The following is an 18,697-nucleotide window of genomic DNA, read 5'->3' as shown; positions in this document are numbered from 1 at the left end:
TCTCATTCATCTGTCTAAATCCAGTCTCATTTTTTAGGCAACATGTGTATTGACTGAAAATTTAAGTCAACATTTACATTGCCTCTGTGAATCAGTCAATATGCACACTGACAGAAATTTTCAGTCAATATTCATAGTTGTCGCAGCGCGCATTGAGTTATCGCCCTCTGGAACAAAAAGATCGCCCATTGCAATAAAACACACTCACGTAGCCTGTGTTAGTCATTGTGTTTCCATCACATACCCCTTACATTATATGTAACTCAACATAAAATATATAAACGTTATCCAAAATATGTTCTACTAAGTTACTCCGTTAAACGTGCATTAGTCACAAACGCACCTTGTAGAATGGTCAGATAGACGTATACAGTTCGGATGCGGAAATGATAAGTAAACGATTTAAAGGGAAAGCCTGCAGCGTGGAGCAATCGTACGTCAGCAATAGCATATCATATAGAGCAATGACATACATATATCGAAAGCAAATAGTAAAAAAATGTTGTTTAGATTTGTACCATAGTAAATACAGGAAAACAGACTGATATGAATGAATGCGCGAACTAAAGGCATAGTCAGAAGCACCTTCGTCAAAGCACTGTTTAGTTGACTGTTGTTTAACGCCACAGTCAGCAGTATTCCAGTTGTATTCAAGATGACAGTTAATAAAAGTCTGGAACAGGCCAACATGAGCAACGATCCACTAATCTAATCTCAAGCGAGTGAGTGAATACTATTTAACGCCGCGTTTAGCAATTTTCCATAAATATCAATATAAACGAGTCTGATAAACGAACAGACAATCCAGTTATTGACACGATGAGCATCGATCTATGCAATTGGGATACGATGACATGCATCAAGCAAGTCAACGAGCCTAACCACCCGAATCCATTAGTCGCCTCTTATGACAAGCAAAGTCTCCAAGCATGGGTCGTGTAGTTGGGACACGTCTGAAGGTCGCGATACGCTTCAGTGGTGAATCAGCAGTACGTTTTGATATCACTTTAATTATGTTTCAATCACAGAACCTAAGTATGAGAGTGCAATGAAAGATTTAAAAGAACGTCATACTCTTGCTCAAAACCATGTCTGGCACTGGATTTACCTTACAAACGGTGGAAATTCCCTCTAAAGAGTTACTCTCAGTGTTTCACTTTGCTCTATTTTTTATTATTTAAATGACAAGTGAACTTCTGAGAGTAACTCTTAGATCAAAATTCCACCGTTCCTAAGGTAAATCATGTGCTAGACATCATAGTAATCTTTGACTTTGGAGGTAACATTACATATCATGTGATGTGTCATGTGACTCAATAACAAAAACCTGTTCAGAAAGTAAGTGTTTTAAAGAACATTAATATTAACTTGTGATGTGACAAGTTAGTTATTTACCCAAATATTTTTCTCATTAATTTAAACCTGGTATTGAATTACAGAGTCTACCTGCTTTCAATTTTCCCCAACACTGATGATTGATCTTCTCAAATAAATTTCTTTAGAACATAACTAAAAGGTATGTTATAAATATTTAATTTTAACTGTTATATCAAAACAATTATCATATTTCAGTTATTTTGTATAAATTTAGGAGCAACCCAAATCATCGGGTAACCACAATAATGATCAAAACGTAGAGAGGGATGTCACAGCACACTGCCACAAATTGCTGCGCCCTAAATATTATTATTTTGTGATTCCCAAAAGCCAATAACTCACTGAAAATGCAAGTGAATATCCTTGAGACACTGGTAAGTGAATGTATGACCTAGGCCATATGTAAACATTGTGGTACTTACAACTTGTAGTAAAATGTCCATTTTAGAATCATAGTCAAAGGATGTGGATAAATTGAGCTGAATGTTTCAATCAAAGTCTGACAAACCAGGGCCCAGGGTGGCTCTTTGCCTACATAAGCAACATCCCTGTGTGTTTCCTTACACATAATATTGTTTATTGCATACTTTGACTGGGTTTTCACAGTGTCGTTGTCATTTCCAATTAGACCTCATATCAGTGATGATATGATCATGGAAAAACATGACATAAAAACTCTACCATTGTGTGCATGAGCCCATTGTTGAATTTGAAATGAGTGTCACAGATTTTGTGGAAATAAGTTATTATCTTACAGTCACTTTATTCACTACCAATACCACCATGTTATCCCTGAAAGTTCTCAGGTGGCATATTCATTTCAGTGAATGGCGGCTATTTTGAAGGGTTAGAAAAATTTAAGTCACTAAACGTCCTATTCCGTACTCTTACCATAAGGAGTACTATTTGTGCTAAAAGTTTTTTATGAATATGACTTAAAAAAACTCTTAGATTTAAGAGTAGCTTTTGGTAATTGTGAATTCTGCAGCCCCAGATATTTGTTTATTCAAAACTGTGAGCTTGTGTTTATTTCAAAGAAAAGCACCTTGCACAAATGTAAATAATGTAATGTAAATAGATTTTTCAACATTATTTGATTATTCTTTTCAAGATTTTTCGGGGACGAAGCCTAATTTTTAAAATAGAAGACTTTCGGGACTATTTGTTTTTTTCGATAAAATCCCAGCCCTCTCCCCCCCCCCCCCCCCCCCCCCCCCCCCCCAATGTTTTGACATTATTACATATGTCACTTATGCCAAGCTCTTTCATTAAACAATTAAGGTAGTGATAGTTACGTTATCTGTATCTGTTTCCTTATTTTAGTTTGTGAATTCTACCAATGACAACATCACGCACTGACTTAACCCACTCTGAAAGACATTCAATAGGTTTATCATTTGTGGCATATGCAGTGCATTAAGACTTTTTTGAGACATTGTTAGTTTGTTCATGACATTTACAAAGAAGACTAACGTACAAATAACGTAAAACATTACATACACTGAATTCAATCATGCCACAGAGGTATGAGGCTATTAACACTAAGTGATACAATTTAAAAAAACCCACTGGCCATGGCTCGTTACAACAGAGGCTGTAACCTGTCCTTGTGTGCCTTGTCATAACACAGTCTTAATTTAAGTAATGATAACCAAGACAATGTAATCAATGGTTAGAGATAACCTCTATCACCTTTATGACGAGAACGTTCAAATGTATTCAGAAGACACAACTGTAATTCTGATGGGAGACTTCAATGCATGTATCAAAATAGCAACGACCAATGTGAGATTGACCCAATTATTATGTTTCTGGCCCATTCAGATATTGACTCCAATCATGTTATATTACAACTTAGCAAGTCTCGATATGGGGCTTCCGCGCACTATACACGATCTTCTAAAAATGATTATTAACCTCCTTTTAGATTTGTGTAAATGTATATCCATGTTCATAATGTCGGACATAACTTTGTAACAGGGATACAGTACTGCTTACCTTCAAATCGCTCATGCAGTTGATCTCGCCCTCACAAGTGTTGACGCTGCATATCAAAGATCCGGTTTGCAGTTCCCTGATTTTAACACCTGCATTGCGACATGCTCTTACCTCTAAAGATACAAAGTCCATTACAAGGAAAAGTGACGCCATCTAACGATAACATCACCAACACACGAAGATCCCCGACCGATTAGACTAGAGAAGCATGACGGGTTTGTGAAACGAGGAAAAGTATGGGAAAGCAAATTATGCAGCGCGTCCAAGGAGGCTTACGATTGCACCGACAGAGGTAATATGTGGAACAAGTTACGATGCACTGGTGTTACCGGTAGCATTATTTTTTTTATGCTCTTATATTTCGATGTTGTGTGAACGGTTGAATAACAAGGTGGTTGACGTGCATTATGGACTCCGACAGGGGGCCGTATGTGATATCAGCCGTAAACGCTATACAAAACAGAGCCTTGCGTTTGCACATGGGACCATAACACATCTCCTGGGAGCCAATTTACTACCATGTCGGTGGTAGTAAATTAAGTATTTACCTTTATGTCATCAATGACACACCGAAAGCGTCCGTGCAACAGTATTCAATGTCACAGTCACGCTCTGCAACGTCTAACTGCCTGCTAGACTAAAGCTAAGTCTCTGAAAATGTAGGATTTTGATAGAAACAAACAACTACATTTAAACTGAAAAGGAGATCAGTGAGATGGGAGATTCACACTTGGGAAAATCTAGACTTGCTTTATTTAGGACTATAGCATTACATTGAGGGTTAGCCGTCATATAGCAGGAATATTGCTGAGTGCGGCGTTAAACAACAAACAAACAATACAGTAAGGGTTAGGAGTAAGGGGAAATAATATTGTTCAGGGACTTTGAGACAGACTTGTCTATTTGCCTTCCTTCTTTCCTTCCTGCCTGCATGCCCATCTGACTGAATGTTTCATCAATTATTTTCACGAAAGGAGCCCCAAAAACAAAAGACGAACCGTGTTTCTACAGCAGCTATCTTTGCTTATTTAAGGGACAGGGGTGATTAGTCGTGCTAAATTTTCCTTTACTTTGAAGTGACAATGCAAAAACGCTATTTGATCACATACGCGACCGTTCATTTCATATTTAACATATGATGTCTATATAAACAATAAACGAACACTCATTACTTGAACAGAATAATGATAGAAATATCGCCAGCGGAAATGAGCGAATGAATCTAGGTTTTCTGATACAACAGACTAAATTAAAATCTCAGGCCCCCAAAATATACGTAACATCTATGTAAAATTTAGGGGTAAGACACTTTGGCAAGAAGTAGGCATCCCAATAAGCACCAGTTGCGCTCCTCTTCTTGCTGATCTGTTTCTTTATGCATATGAGTAAGAATTTCTGTTCGGATTGGCAAAGTCAAAACAAGGTAATTTGGCCAAGAAGATTAACTTAAGCTTCAGGTATATCCATGATCTTATATCATTCAATAACAATCAAATAGCAAATTCCCTTCCACTGATTTACCCACCTGAACTAGAAATAATGGAACCCAGTGAGACCGCTTCATCGGTTTCATTGTTAGATATATGTATACATATTCAGAGGGACAAAACTCTCTGCACATGTCAAGAGGGATGACTTAAACGTTCCAATAGCCATAGATCCCTTTAGGTTGGGAAATATTCCTGCAGGTCCAGTCCTTGGTGTTTACAGGCCACACCTTTTCAGGTGCAATCGAGCACGTTCTTTTCACCCAGATTTCAAAGAGCGTCCTACAACTCTTGCTCAGAAGATGTTTGATCAAGATTACAGCATTCTTTATTATAGTGCATACTTCATCTTGTCATAATAGTATTATTTCTCATGACGGTCACATTGTATTTAAGTTTGTTAACAAACACACTTTACTGCCTTGGTTCACCGCTTGGGGTGAAAGAAAACCCGATCGGAGGTTTTGTACTCCGACATCCGCGCTTGACTTATATATACATTTATTACCCACGTGGTGAAGATACAGGTGGTAAGATACTAAATCCGTACGTCACACGTGTGTCGTACAAGGTTGACCTTGTTTTATTCGTTTTGATTGGATAACCGTGACCTCTGTCACACCGGGACTACTTTTTTCATTCATAAAAAATCGCGAGACGTCATTCATTTTGCGATTACAAGGCAGAACTGAAGAAATTCATGAGAACGAGAGATATTTACAAACACTTTATTAAACCAAACAAGATAGTCACACGCATCAAATTCGGTTTGCATTCAATATAAGTTATGCATAGAGCTCCTACAGACGTATAATCGAGCTAGATCTATAAATCGATTTACAATGTACGACTGCCGATCGAGCGCGTCCCTTGAGCGTGACGCACCCGACCATTTTCGCAACTTTCAATTTGATTTAACGTAAAAGGATAAGCGTGGTGAAATGAAGTCTGTTTAAACTATCTGGACAGATATCTTGACTTACTTGCGATGATCCGGTTGTGCCATCGGTGTCCCCTTTGAAGCGTATTTTGTGGCGCTGTTTCGGTAGGTGTTGTTCATGAATGAACGAACACGACAGCACGACCAGATCACTTAAAGTTCACAGTTCCGATAAAAATCATTCGAAAACTCCGTGGAAGTGTGCCTGACTTCTGATTTTGTGGCCCCAAACATCCCAAATGTGAACAGTAACATTCCCTATCTCTAGCGTAAAATGCTGTGAGTGGATCGCGGTTGTCTTTTCTTATTACGGTGGCGACCTTGCCCTTCGATCGTTCGAAGCTGTCACTGACATGCAAGCAGACTTGAGTTTGTTGATTTTCACGTCTTCAGTGAAGGGTGGTACAGTTAACATGAATGTCTTTGGCGAACAGTCTGATTTCCCTCTTCCAAAATGGTACGGACATGATATAAATTCAGCTGATAGATCAAGGAAACCGAACCATTTTGATTGCACAGACAGGACCCCGGCAGTGTGACCGACTGTTGGTCCGATATTCAAAGCGCGGCGCTAATGTGACATTTCAAATTTTCTTATCGGTGTCCTGCGTACTAACAACATGGCGCTTGAATTGCCATAAGTTGAAGACTTTCTTCCAAAAGGATCTTGAGCGTCGGTGCTGGTTTGTTTGCAAACAGAACAGCAGGCGCATGTTGTTAATGCGTATGCATAAACATGTCAACAATGCCCATATTTGGTCATATATCAATATTCATGCGCAACCAGATTTTGCAACCGGTTTCAGTTTGGTCTGTCAACGAACGAAAGTTGTTATGTATTTACACTTAAATATATATTTAACGTGGGTAATAAATAAAATACCACACTCATTCTCGTTAGATACCATTTTTACGAAACTCGTGAACTTTCTATGGTATCTGACCTCGCTTTCGCTCGGTCAGATACCATAGAAAGTCCACTCGTTTCGTAAAAATGGTATCTAACGAGAATGAGTGTAGTATTCTCTATGTATGTCTTATGCTGTATTGCCTCTGGGAGATTCTCCCAAGCTGGGTCACAGTACGTTTTTAGTTTATTTTTCTCAGAAAGATCCACCAACGGTGGTACATAAGAAACATTATAATATGAATTCATAATATAATAAAACTATCAGTATCAAGATGACAGGAGAATTGTGCAAATACTTATAGTGATGAAAGGTTTCAATGAAATATGATAGAAATATAGTAACAAGAATCTCATACACGTTTTCTAACAGCTTTAATATTTCTAAAGATAGTATTGATGAATTTGGACAAGTTTTTCAATTCTTTTACTCTAATGCTGGATAAACATTTTTTTTCAGTTTGTACGTATTACGCCATTCAGAGAGACCTTAAGGTATGTACATAGACCGCGACCACGATCTGAACAGGTAAGGAAACTCGTCACCAACCGCGTGAGAACTACATAAATTACTCAAACGTTCCACTCTTGGGATATCAGACCAGCGTCCAGTTTCAATTGGTAAGTTATGGTTAGTAGTTCTAAATTGTAAGATTTGGTGATAAACTGTTTCAGGCAGATAAAGATATTTTACAAAGGTTATATTTTTAAAAACGTTTTGTAGTACACACCTTTAGAACTCTCAGTAGTGTAACTTTGCCAATTCTGCAGAAACTGGTCTTTCAATATTTCTTCAACCTTTAAAGCTAGCCATAAAGAAGAACACATTAACGGGTTGTCAAGTATTTCACCGAGTCCACAGTTGTTTAATATTTTCTTGACAAGTGTTGTCCATGGAAGTTTTTCAGAGATGCCCGCGTTGTTATGAGTGATAAATTTATAAATCATATTTGACAATTTTGGAGTTTGATTATAGATTGCCATTTCATGCCAGAATAGAATAACACGTTTGTACATTTTGATATAGAGGGGTTCCCTTCCGAGCTCCCCATAGATCATATAGTTCGGTGTTGCATTTTGAAGACCTGTTGCCAGTTAAAAAAATTGAGTGAAATTAAGTGAACTTTTTTGATTAGTTTAATGTTTTCAAATGCCCAGATTTCACAACAGTACATTAGGGTCGGTGAAATCAAAGTATCAAATGCGGATATTAAACAATCAAACGCATATTAATCTAACGTGCTTTTTTTAAGTAATGAGAACATAGCTTTTGTTGCATTTTCTACTAAGGTTTTGATGGCTTCTACAAATCACCTGTTTCTGTGAAACATTATTCCAAGGTAAGTATAATTATCGACAATTTCTATACTTTGATTGCCAAAGGTGAATTAGTATTTCAGATTGCTGTTTCTAGCAGGCCCGGATCCAAAACTGTTTTGTTTTGGGACAGGTTTACATTTAGTTTCCATCGTGAACAATAACTATGATAATTGTCAAGTGACTGTTGTAGGTCTGCAGGGTCTTCACTAAATAAGACAGCAGAAGCTGCATATCACAAAACGATAAACTGCAGCCATAAGCGTGGTTCGCTTTGGAAATCTAAATTAACATCTTTACTTCCTCGTTTCATTAGAATGGCTCGATATCATTGATAAAAAGCAAAAACAAAAGTGGCGAGGGAATTTCGCCTCGTCTTACTCCAATGTTGCATGGAATGAATGGGGATATTTGATTATGTAGCTTAATGTGGATTTTATGTTATGGTACATGTTCTTAACTAACTTAAGAAATTTACTATATATACCAGAATTTAGCAATTTATACCATAGACCAGCCCTCCACATAGTGTCGAATGCTTTTGTATAATAAAAAAAGACGCATAGAGTTTTCGTTCTGCTTGTTTTAAAATTTACCTGATTGCATGTAGAACAAATACATTGTCACTTGTGGAGAAACCTTTTCTGAATCCTGCTTGGGCTGGAGTTACAGTATTATTTGTTTCTACAAACTAAGTGAGCCTCGCATTAAGGATACTTGTGAATGTATGAGTTTGGATCTAGGTGTCCACCTTTTTTCTTATATATCGGTTTTATTTTCCCCTTCAGCCAGCAATCTGGTACAAATCCAGAACTAAGTATCAGTTGGGAGTGGTATTAAATGAATTTTAGCATCAATAAAGTAATCGTTTTCAACAAAATCTCACCCAGTAGCTATATTTCTTTTAAGGTTCTTAATGGCGGAAAGGACTTCTTCGCCCGATATTACCTTACATAAAACATCAATGTCGTGTTGTTGATCATCGTGTATATCATCATTACATTGGGATCCATTAAGGTCTTTAGTATTTTTCGGATTTTGTCATATCACATATATTTAGCAGCTTCAAATATTCTTTTTGTGAATATTTCGTAAGGTCACGAAACTGTTTACTTGTTTCATTTTGATATTGTTTTATACCTTTGTCCATACATATAGTGCGTTCTATTTGATAGGATGTTACGTAACTTTTATTTTTCGTACTTATACGAGCGTTCGCTGTCTTAAAATCTTTGTCAAAACTACAACTTTTTTCTTGCAATAACTTGTTCGGAATCTTTGATTCTAAAGTTATTACCATCCTGCTTTATGGGGTTGAGGTATGTGGCGTTGATTGTGATATCAGTTCTCCTATTGAGAAAGTTCGTACTTTAGCGTGTAAATATTTACTCGGCGTTAAAATATCCATCCCTAACTAGATTGTTCGTGGTGAGTGTGGTAGATATTTAATCTATATTTTTGCTTTCAAATGCTGCATCAAATATTGGTATAAACTGTTAAATATGCCGACTACTCGTTTCCCCAGAAAATGTTACAATTTATTATTATTAGATGTAAGTTTTGGTAAAGTAAATTGGTATCGAAAATGAAGATGATCATATATAACCTGGGGTTTGGGTATATATGGGAACGACAGTTTATTGGTAGCATAGATATTTTTATTTCCGAGTTTATGACTGGGGCACAAAATACGTACCTACAGGAATGGCATGCTTCACTATCGTCATGTTAAAAAACTTATGCCTTTGCTCTATTTAAAAACGTATTTGACGTAGAACCATATCTTGGTTGTGTTAATATTAAGAAATTCCGTAACGCGTTGGCTCAATTTTGGTGTAACTGATGCCAACTGAATGTAGACACGGGTAGAAATATACTAATAAGCCTAGAAGCCCTAGACTATGTGAAATGTGGATACATAGAAAATGGATTCCATTTCCTATTGATATGCACTGCTTATGATAACCGACGTAAAATTTATATTCCTGATAAATATTTTACATATCCATCCCTGTATTAATTTAACACATTAATGTCTATCGCCAATCCTGTAAAATTTATTATATAAGAAACATTGCAATGTTTATGTTTCATGCTAGTCGTCTTCGCTCTTGCAGACAAACGGCTGTCTTTGCTGTAACAATGTAATGTGGACCGATGGCCAACATACACCTGAATAAAGAGAATTGAGCGTCGGTGTCCCAAACGACAGGAGTCGCTCTTCCACCTGCGAAGTGAGAAAGTAGTTACGCAACAGGTGGTTTGAACTTATGTAATCTTGGAATAGGTGACGAGTTACGTTTCATGTTATGTTGCCCAAACTTATTGTCCTCAGAATTCGATACCTAACAAATACTATTGCGAATATCCCTCAATTGAAACAAAATAAATATGGCGTCTTTGTCTATGCAATACAGGCCTGTCCTTATAAACTGAAGTACATCAATGAAACTCTATAAATAATGTTACTGGTATTTATTTGTATATCTGTATATGCCCACACATACCATGTATATATCTTATTCTATTATTATTATTGTGTACAGATTAAAATAAAGAATGCAGGAAAGAGAGTTTTGGTGATCCTTTGTTTGTTTGTTGTTTAACGCCGCACTCAGCAATATTCCAGCTATATGACGTCGGTCTGTAAATAATCGAGTCTGGACCAGACAATCCAGTGATTGGTATCATGAGCATCAATCCACGCAATGGGGATACGATGACATGCATCAACCAAGTCAGCGAGCCTGACCACCCGATCCCTTTAGTCGCCTCTTACGACAAGCATAGTCGCCTTTCACGGCTAGCATGGGTCTATTCTACTCCGGATCTTCCCGGGTCTTGGGTTATCCTGGCACACTCAGGCTGGTTAGGCTCATCATCAGCTCAGGGCCCTTGGCCCCTCTACACGCAGCCCAGATGGCGAATGGGACTTCTTCCAGGAAGCGATGCCTAGTCAAATCCAACCAGAACTTTTCTCTGAACTCCAGACTTTCTTAAGTCTATATTTGTTCTCTGCCTGAAGTTTTTCCTTGATATTGGCATTCTGGAATTTGTCCCTCATCTTCATCCCCAAGTACGTGTTGGCCTGAGCTTCCACGAGATGGACAATAACTCCTCCTCTAAGTTAACTGACTGATCCTCCCTATTCTAGCTTGTCACGTTTCAAATGAAGAATGTTGCACTTGTCGAGTACAAAGGACATTCCTATATCATTAGAAAAGGACAAGACAAGGAGAAACTGTTTTTTGAGTGTGTCCCCCATTGGCAATAAGTTCTAGGTCATCCATGCAAAGGATGTGCTGAGGAGGTCCAGGATGATGTCGGCTTTAACCTCCCATTTTGTTAGACCGCCAGTTGTTAAACAGCTTAAAACATTTCCCGATGGATTCACAGGTAAGTGGCCAGCTGTTACCTATAGATAGATAATGGAACAACCCATGTAGAAAAAACATAACACCATCTTATAGTAAATATAGACATAAATAACAATGACAACCATAACATAGATTCAGTTATCTTATGTTTTGTGGACATTATAACAAATCATTGATCTCACAATATTCTCACAAAATGCTCACTAATATATAAATGCATTATTTGACTTTTGGAGATGGAAACACAAAATAATTTACTGACAAGATCAAACATGAAATGAGAAAATTTACTGAACATATCATCAACATCATCATCGTCATCATCATCATCATCATCATCATCATCATCATCATAATAATAATAATAATGGGCCACACTTCGCCCATGGGCAGGCCCATGGGCGACAAAGTGTAAATATTGAGTTTTTTAACAATCTTTTTTCATTTTTTCTTCCCTACTGTGTTCCCATGAAAATAGCATGTTTAATTTTGTAAATAACTTTGACCGAGACTAGGCAAAGACCGTAGAGTTTCTGGACTATTGGGTTTCCAGAATTAAAATGGGACGTGTCATTGAATATCCAGAGAATCGAGAATATAAGCAAACATATGTACACATGAAAAGATATGAAATTTCTTTCGTTTGAATAGAATGAATTAGAATGAAATTGATTTCTCTTGATGCGCAAAACAGATACAAAGGGGAGTAAGTCATGTATAGAGGGCGCTTGTATGGAGCATATGAGTGACGTCATATGGCGCAGAGTTCATTCTCGCCTGCGGTCTAGCCATAAAACAAGCAGCTTTAATTTCAGAAGTTGGAGACGGGGTGTTGCGGAATAGGCTCTTCGCCAATAATCGTACAGTAAGATACATACCTCTCTGTGGCGTCAGAGTAAGGGAGCTCAGATGGTTATCGGTTGAACCCAGAGGGGTTCGTGGAGGAATACACTAGTCAAATTAAAAGCCTTCGGCTCGTACAGCAGGGGACGCACAGTGTGTGTTTGTTATTTGTGTTTGGTTTGTGGGTAGGAGAAGAGAATAACGTTTGTTAGTACACAAACTAATTACGTCCGCATAAATTTCGGGCAGGCTCCCAAGAGTAATCCGATCAGGACTGTCCCACTATTGCTACACTGTCTGACAACTGCCTGTGGCAACGCATAACTTCTGTGTATTAACTTCGGGTAAGTTACAGATTAGTAACGACGAGTTTTCTATCAGTGTAGCTGTCTTTGGTATATTTCACTGTAAGACATACCTCACGCTGTGCGAGTTTAACTTCTATCCGCTTACTGAAAGCTTGCAAAATCGGTTTATAGCTGAGTGTTAATAAATCCTTAAATTTCAGGTTGGTTTTATCTTTGTCAATGCGCCATATGTGTATACTCACATCTGCTCGCTATTCATACCTTTTTATCAATTGCGAGTCGGCATCTCTGTAGACATAAGGCGTTACTACAGCGTAAGCGGCGTATTCGTTAGTACTGCACCATGACATGCACTAATTAAGTAAACTGATGCACGCTCGATGCTCATGATGTCAATCACGGGGATGTCTGGCTCAGACTCGATTATTTACAGATAGCCGTCATATAGCTGGAATATGGCTGAGTTGATTATAGTCTCGCTATTTGTACATTCATGGCATTAAAAAACTGAAGATAAGTAAAATAATACATGTTGTGCACATGACACCCAGAGAGGGCTGTGAGAGACACAAGAGGTTAACAGTAAAAGTATACTGAGTAATGTTATTGTAAATATCAGAATTAAAAGATAGAAATATGGCATGATTTGCTTTGCAAACAACGCCTTAGTGTTCCCACAGACACGCGCACAATCACACACAATCATGCACAATCCCCCCAGCAAAATATTGTCCCATGTTCCAACAAGCTCCAATGAATTTCACATTGCACATAAAACCATCAAAATTACGTTGATACATTGTGGTATATTTACCAGTACTACTGGGGTTTACACATAAATAATTAAATAATTAACCCGAAACCCTGTATAATCATGGGTCACCTGAATGGTCATAATCCTCGATGGGGAGGGGCCAACACAAATTCAAAGGGAAAAGTCATTGAAGATTTTATCACTAATTTAATGATGGCTCAAAAACTTACTTACATCCTGCTAGTGGAACTTATTCTGTTTTGGATCTTTCACGTTCAGATTCCAACATGTTAAATGAAGTTACATGGCCAGTCCGGGATGACCTGTGTGGAGGTGATCATTCCCCTTCTATTCATTCTGCCAACAACCCAGCTGACGAGCCACCTTCAACGAGGTGCAATTTTTAAAAGGCAAATTGGCCTTTGTTTAAATAATTATGTGAGGAAATATTGACAACTGATATTTTGATAAATGTCCCTGATCCCATTCAGGTGTTCTCGGACAAACTGAATGAAATTGCTGACGAAACTATTCCTAAGACCTCTGCAATCCCACATATTCGTAAACCATGGTTTAATACAGATTGTAATTAAAAGTCGTATTACTTTTGCGTCTTCCCCCCAAAAGTGACTACTGGTGTCCGAGTAGGTCGGAGTGTCAGGATGCCTGAAATAGTCAGGGTTATACTGTTGCAGAGATTTTATGGAGTTAAGGAAATAATCAGGAGAATATATATTAATGCAATAATGCTCTTCGTAAAAAACAGAGCGCAGATGTAACTTGGACTCACATCGATAGTGTAAGGGCACATCGTGGCTCTTTATTTAAAGTATAGGCATCATCGACTCCTAACAAAGTCAGGGGTACATGAGACTCAAATACATAATGCACTGATAATGCACAAATTGTCTCCTGTCATCAATATGTACATTGATCTGAAAGGTAGACAATATAGTCCTGTCTAATGTCTGTGTCCTTGGATGTACGAAAAATGTCTCGAACATTCCTCTGTTCGAATCCATGCTGACATAGACAGTTACTGGTTTGTAGAACATCCTGAATGCAGTGTGTTTTATCCCAGCGTCAAACGACATTCACTCGCTCGATCCAGCAATCGATCAACCTCAATCACTTACTCACTCGCTCAACCAACCAACCAAGCAACCAACCAACCAACTAACCAACCGCCGATTCTCCTCGGCTCTGTACGCCGTGAATATCTGACATATAGTTCAAAGAGATTTGAAACCTTAATTCTTGAAACCTTAATTCAAGGGGCGCCAACTGGTTAAAGCGTTCGCTCGTCACGCCGAAGACCCGGTTTGATTCCCGACATGGGTACAATGTGTGAAGCCCATTTCAGGTGTCCCCGTCGTGATATTGCTGGAATATTGCCTAAAGCGGCGTAAAACCATACTCACTTACTCAGTTAAAAGAGGCAGAAGGGTAGCCTCGAAGTTAAGCGTTGGCTCGCCAAGCCCGGGTTCGATTCCCCAACAAGGAAACGATGTGTAAAGGAATTGCCATGATATTGCTGGAATGTTGCCAACTATATCCACCATGTCAATTCCAACATAACAGGCATTATAAAAAAAACCATGTAAAAAATCAAGTCAATGCCAAAATTATTGTAGTTAGACCTCAATAGACCTTGTGAATGCGCTATAACAAGAGTTCGCTTGAACGGTTGAAAGAGAGCACCGACTCGTCACAGTTATCTCCCTTTGACCAGTCGGGCAATCCGGCGGATCATGCATGCAACTCACCTTGCCTCATTGAGGACACTAAACTGACTATACTGAGCGATGTAAAACAGATACGACCTCCGATACGGGCCATTAACTAAATTATACTTTTAATTATGATATTAAAAACATCATCAATATTGCACCATATCAAGGCCGTGTTCGTGCCGCTTCACAATTATAAACTCATTGTTTTGTTTGTTTGTTTGCCGTACTCGGCAATATTCCAGCAAAATGGAGGCGGTCTGAAAAATAATCGCGTCTGGACCAGACAATCCAGTGATTGATATCATGAGCATCGGGGGCGTTCGTTCGTCACGCCGACTACTCTGTACGATTCCCGACATGGGTACAATGTTTGAAGCCCATTTTTGATGTTCCCCCAGCCTTGATATTGCTCGAATATTGCTTACAGCGGCGTAAAACCATTCTTACTCAATCCACGCAATTGGGATACAATGACATGCATCAACCAAGTCAGCGAGCCTGACCACCCGATCCCGTTAGTCGCCTCTTACGACAAGCATAGTCTCCTTTTACGGCAATCATGGGTTGCCGAAGACCTATTCTACCCCGGATCTTAAAGGGTCAGGAGCCCATTAAATTGACGAGTGTTGTTACAAACTGCATTCTCAACTCATTTGAGAGTGGTTTGTCAGCACCATACCCGTGCTCGTGGGTTTCACCGAAGTGGTAAACGCCTGAGACCTGCATCACTTCGGACTTTCCTCCCAAATTAAGCTGACACGCCGCAATATAACTGGAATACTGTTAAAAACGGCGTTAAACCAAACTCACTCACTCACTCACTCACTCACTCACTCACTCACTCACTCACTCACTCACTCATTTGAGAGTGTACAACCAAAGGTGCCTGTTAGTCACATAAAGGTCTGCATACACGTTACCTTATATTCATTCACCGCTTGGTGAACCATTTTATTATTATGATGATGATGATGATGATGATGATGATGATGATGTACACATTATAATATGCTGCAAAGAGGGATTGGGTGATCCTGACACGGTCTGGCTGGTTAGGCTCATCATCACCTCAGGGCCCTTGCCCCTTCTACACGCAGCCCAGACAGCGAATCGGACTTCTCCCAGGAAGCGCTGCCTAGTTTTGCTGGCCTGTATATGGACCTCTGTGTCAAAACCACAAGCATGATGAAGACGGTAACAAAAGAATCGAGCCACACAATCATGTCGCTTAAGGTGCTGTGTCAATGTGTTGGGCTGTCGCATTAAATTAATAGCATAATCTATATTTCATATTTTCATATTTATATTTTGATGCAAAATCAGTCATTGACGGCCTTGAGCGGTAAGAGACTGGGTCTGAGCAGCAAACGGAAAAATAGATATCGATGTCCGGATGTTGAGAGAACGTTCGGTTAATTTATTGATGACAAGGCAATCGAACCTGTTCAGAGAGGAAAAGAAATATCCTGAGATTTGAAGATGTACTATGACAGAAGTGGGTTGGATGTGCCAATAGGACGGACACAGAATGTGTGGACAAATTGAATGGTGACATTCTCAGGACGAAGAGAGAGTTTTAGGAAATGCTAATGGTGATGTTGAGATCATTGTTTGTAAAAGACAAGGATGATAAGATGTTGCCAAAAGAACAGTCAGGATTCCAAACTGAATGGAAACATGGTAGTCGGTAAAGGATCTGTTGTCAGAGTGCTTGTGGAGGTTGTTGAAGTTGGGGAATCTGCCCACCAACTTTCAGTATCCTGCCGCCCACTGTATTTGGGGGAATCTACATGCGCCATTGTTGTGAGATGCTGCTGAGACGATTTGACTGACGATAGTGAGACGATTGACCACTTTTCTTCTGTTGATGTTGGGAGGCGGGAGTGTGTGTGTGTGTGTGTGTGTGTGTGTGTGTGTGTGTGTGTTGGGGGGGGGGGGGGGGGGTGCTGCTAGGGGGCAGTCTGGTATAGGTGCCCTCGAAGTCTTTCAGTTTTCAGGGCTGACTCTGGGCTTCGTGAATCGAACCGTTCCACCAATAAGGACAGCTTTGATTGCTGGGTGCTCAACATATTCGTACTGCTTGGCCTCGATATGGGAAATGAGCTATTAGGAGCTAGCCTTGAAATCAGAGAGAAAGGAGCTGTGAGTCCCTTGATTTTATTCAAGCCAGTGTACCCCAGTCTGAAATCCCAAGAAGTTATTTAGCCCACAGCTCTACTCGTACAACATTAACTATTCTCTGATGTTGTAATTTTAACACAATGGTATTTGCCCAATGCCTACAATTTCTCACAAAGCGCAGTACAGGTAGGTATCAACTAATCATAGTACTCAATGTGTTTGCAGATAGCAAGTACATCATGTGTGCTGTAGTCCCTAGAAAACATTCCATGATTCGACTTAATCTATGATAAGCATCGGTTACGTTCTTAAATAGTGAAGTTATTTCTCATATGGCTAACGATTAAACTGTATATATAGTACGTCTCAAACATATATGTCTTGATGCCTATTTCATCTGAGTAAATTGATTGCCTCCTAGAGGGCCCTCATAACGTGAAAGGCCCCTGTTCGATGCCTAACATGGGTAAAATGTGTGAAGCTCATTCGAGGTGTCCCATGTCGGGATATGTCTGGAATAATGCTCACTCGTGATGTCCCATTTCGGAATATGCCTAGAATAATGCTCACTCGTGGTGTCCCATGTCGGGATATGTCCTTAATCATGCTCACTCGTGGTGTCCCATAGCGGGATATGTCTGGAATAATGCTCACTCGTGGTGTCCCATGTCGGGATATGTCTGGAATAATGCTCACTCGTGGTGTCCCATGTCGGAATATGTCTGGAATAATGCTCACTCGTGGTGTCGGAATATGTCTAGAATAATGCTCACTCGTGGTGTCCCATGTCGGGATATGTCTGGAATAATGCTCACTCGTGGTGTCCCATGTCGGGATATGTCTGGAATAATGCTCACTCGTGGTGTCTCATGTCGGAATATGTCTGGAATAATGCTCACTCGTGGTGTCGGAATATGTCTGGAATAATGCTCACTCGTGGTGTCCCATGTCGGAATATGTCTGGAATAATGCTTACTCGTTGTGTCCCATGTCGGGATATGTCTGGAATAATGCTCACTCGTGGTGTCGGAATATGTCTGGAATAATGCTCACTCGTGGTGTCCCATAGCGGGATATGTCTGGAATAATGCTCAGTCGTGCTGTCCCATGTCGGAATATGTCTAGAATAATGCCCATTCGTTGTGTCCCATGTCGGGATATGCCTAGAATAATGCTCACTCGTGGTGTCCCACGTCGGAATATGTCTGGAATAATGCTCACTCGTGGTGTCCCATGTCGGAATATGTCTGGAATAATGCTCATTCGTTGTGTCCCATGTCGGAATATGTCTGGAATAATGTTCACTCGTGGTGACCCATGTCGGGATATGTCCTTAATCATGCTCACTCGTCGTGTCCCATGTCGGGATATGTCCTTAATCATGCTCACTCGTGGTGTCCCATGTCGGGATATGTCTGGAATAATGCTCACTCGTGGTGTCGGAATATGTCTGGAATAATGCTCACTCGTGGTGTCCCATAGCGGGATATGTCTGGAATAATGCTCACTCGTGGTGTCCCATGTCGGAATATGTC

At 39.5% G+C, this 18,697-nt stretch overlaps 1 protein-coding gene across 4 annotated transcripts in view; it reads right to left on the bottom strand.

Moving 5' to 3' along the window:
* The window catches only part of LOC139454105 (uncharacterized), a 53,214-nt gene extending 49,619 nt beyond the window's left edge, over nucleotides 1-3,595 (bottom strand). For all 4 annotated transcript variants that reach the window (XM_071235613.1, XM_071235610.1, XM_071235611.1 and 1 more), the window contains exon 1: nucleotides 3,376-3,595. The gene's annotated coding sequence lies outside the window, so the exon portion shown is untranslated. The remainder of the gene's footprint in view (nucleotides 1-3,375) is intronic.
* Nucleotides 3,596-18,697: the final 15,102 nt, after the last annotated feature.

Source organism: Haliotis cracherodii, unplaced genomic scaffold (assembly GCF_022045235.1).
Source record: "Haliotis cracherodii isolate W230 unplaced genomic scaffold, xgHalCrac1.p SCAF_10, whole genome shotgun sequence".
Lineage (NCBI taxonomy): Eukaryota > Metazoa > Mollusca > Gastropoda > Lepetellida > Haliotidae > Haliotis > Haliotis cracherodii.
The sequence above is the reverse complement of the archived record's forward strand: the minus strand, read 5'-3'. Positions and strand labels throughout refer to the sequence as shown.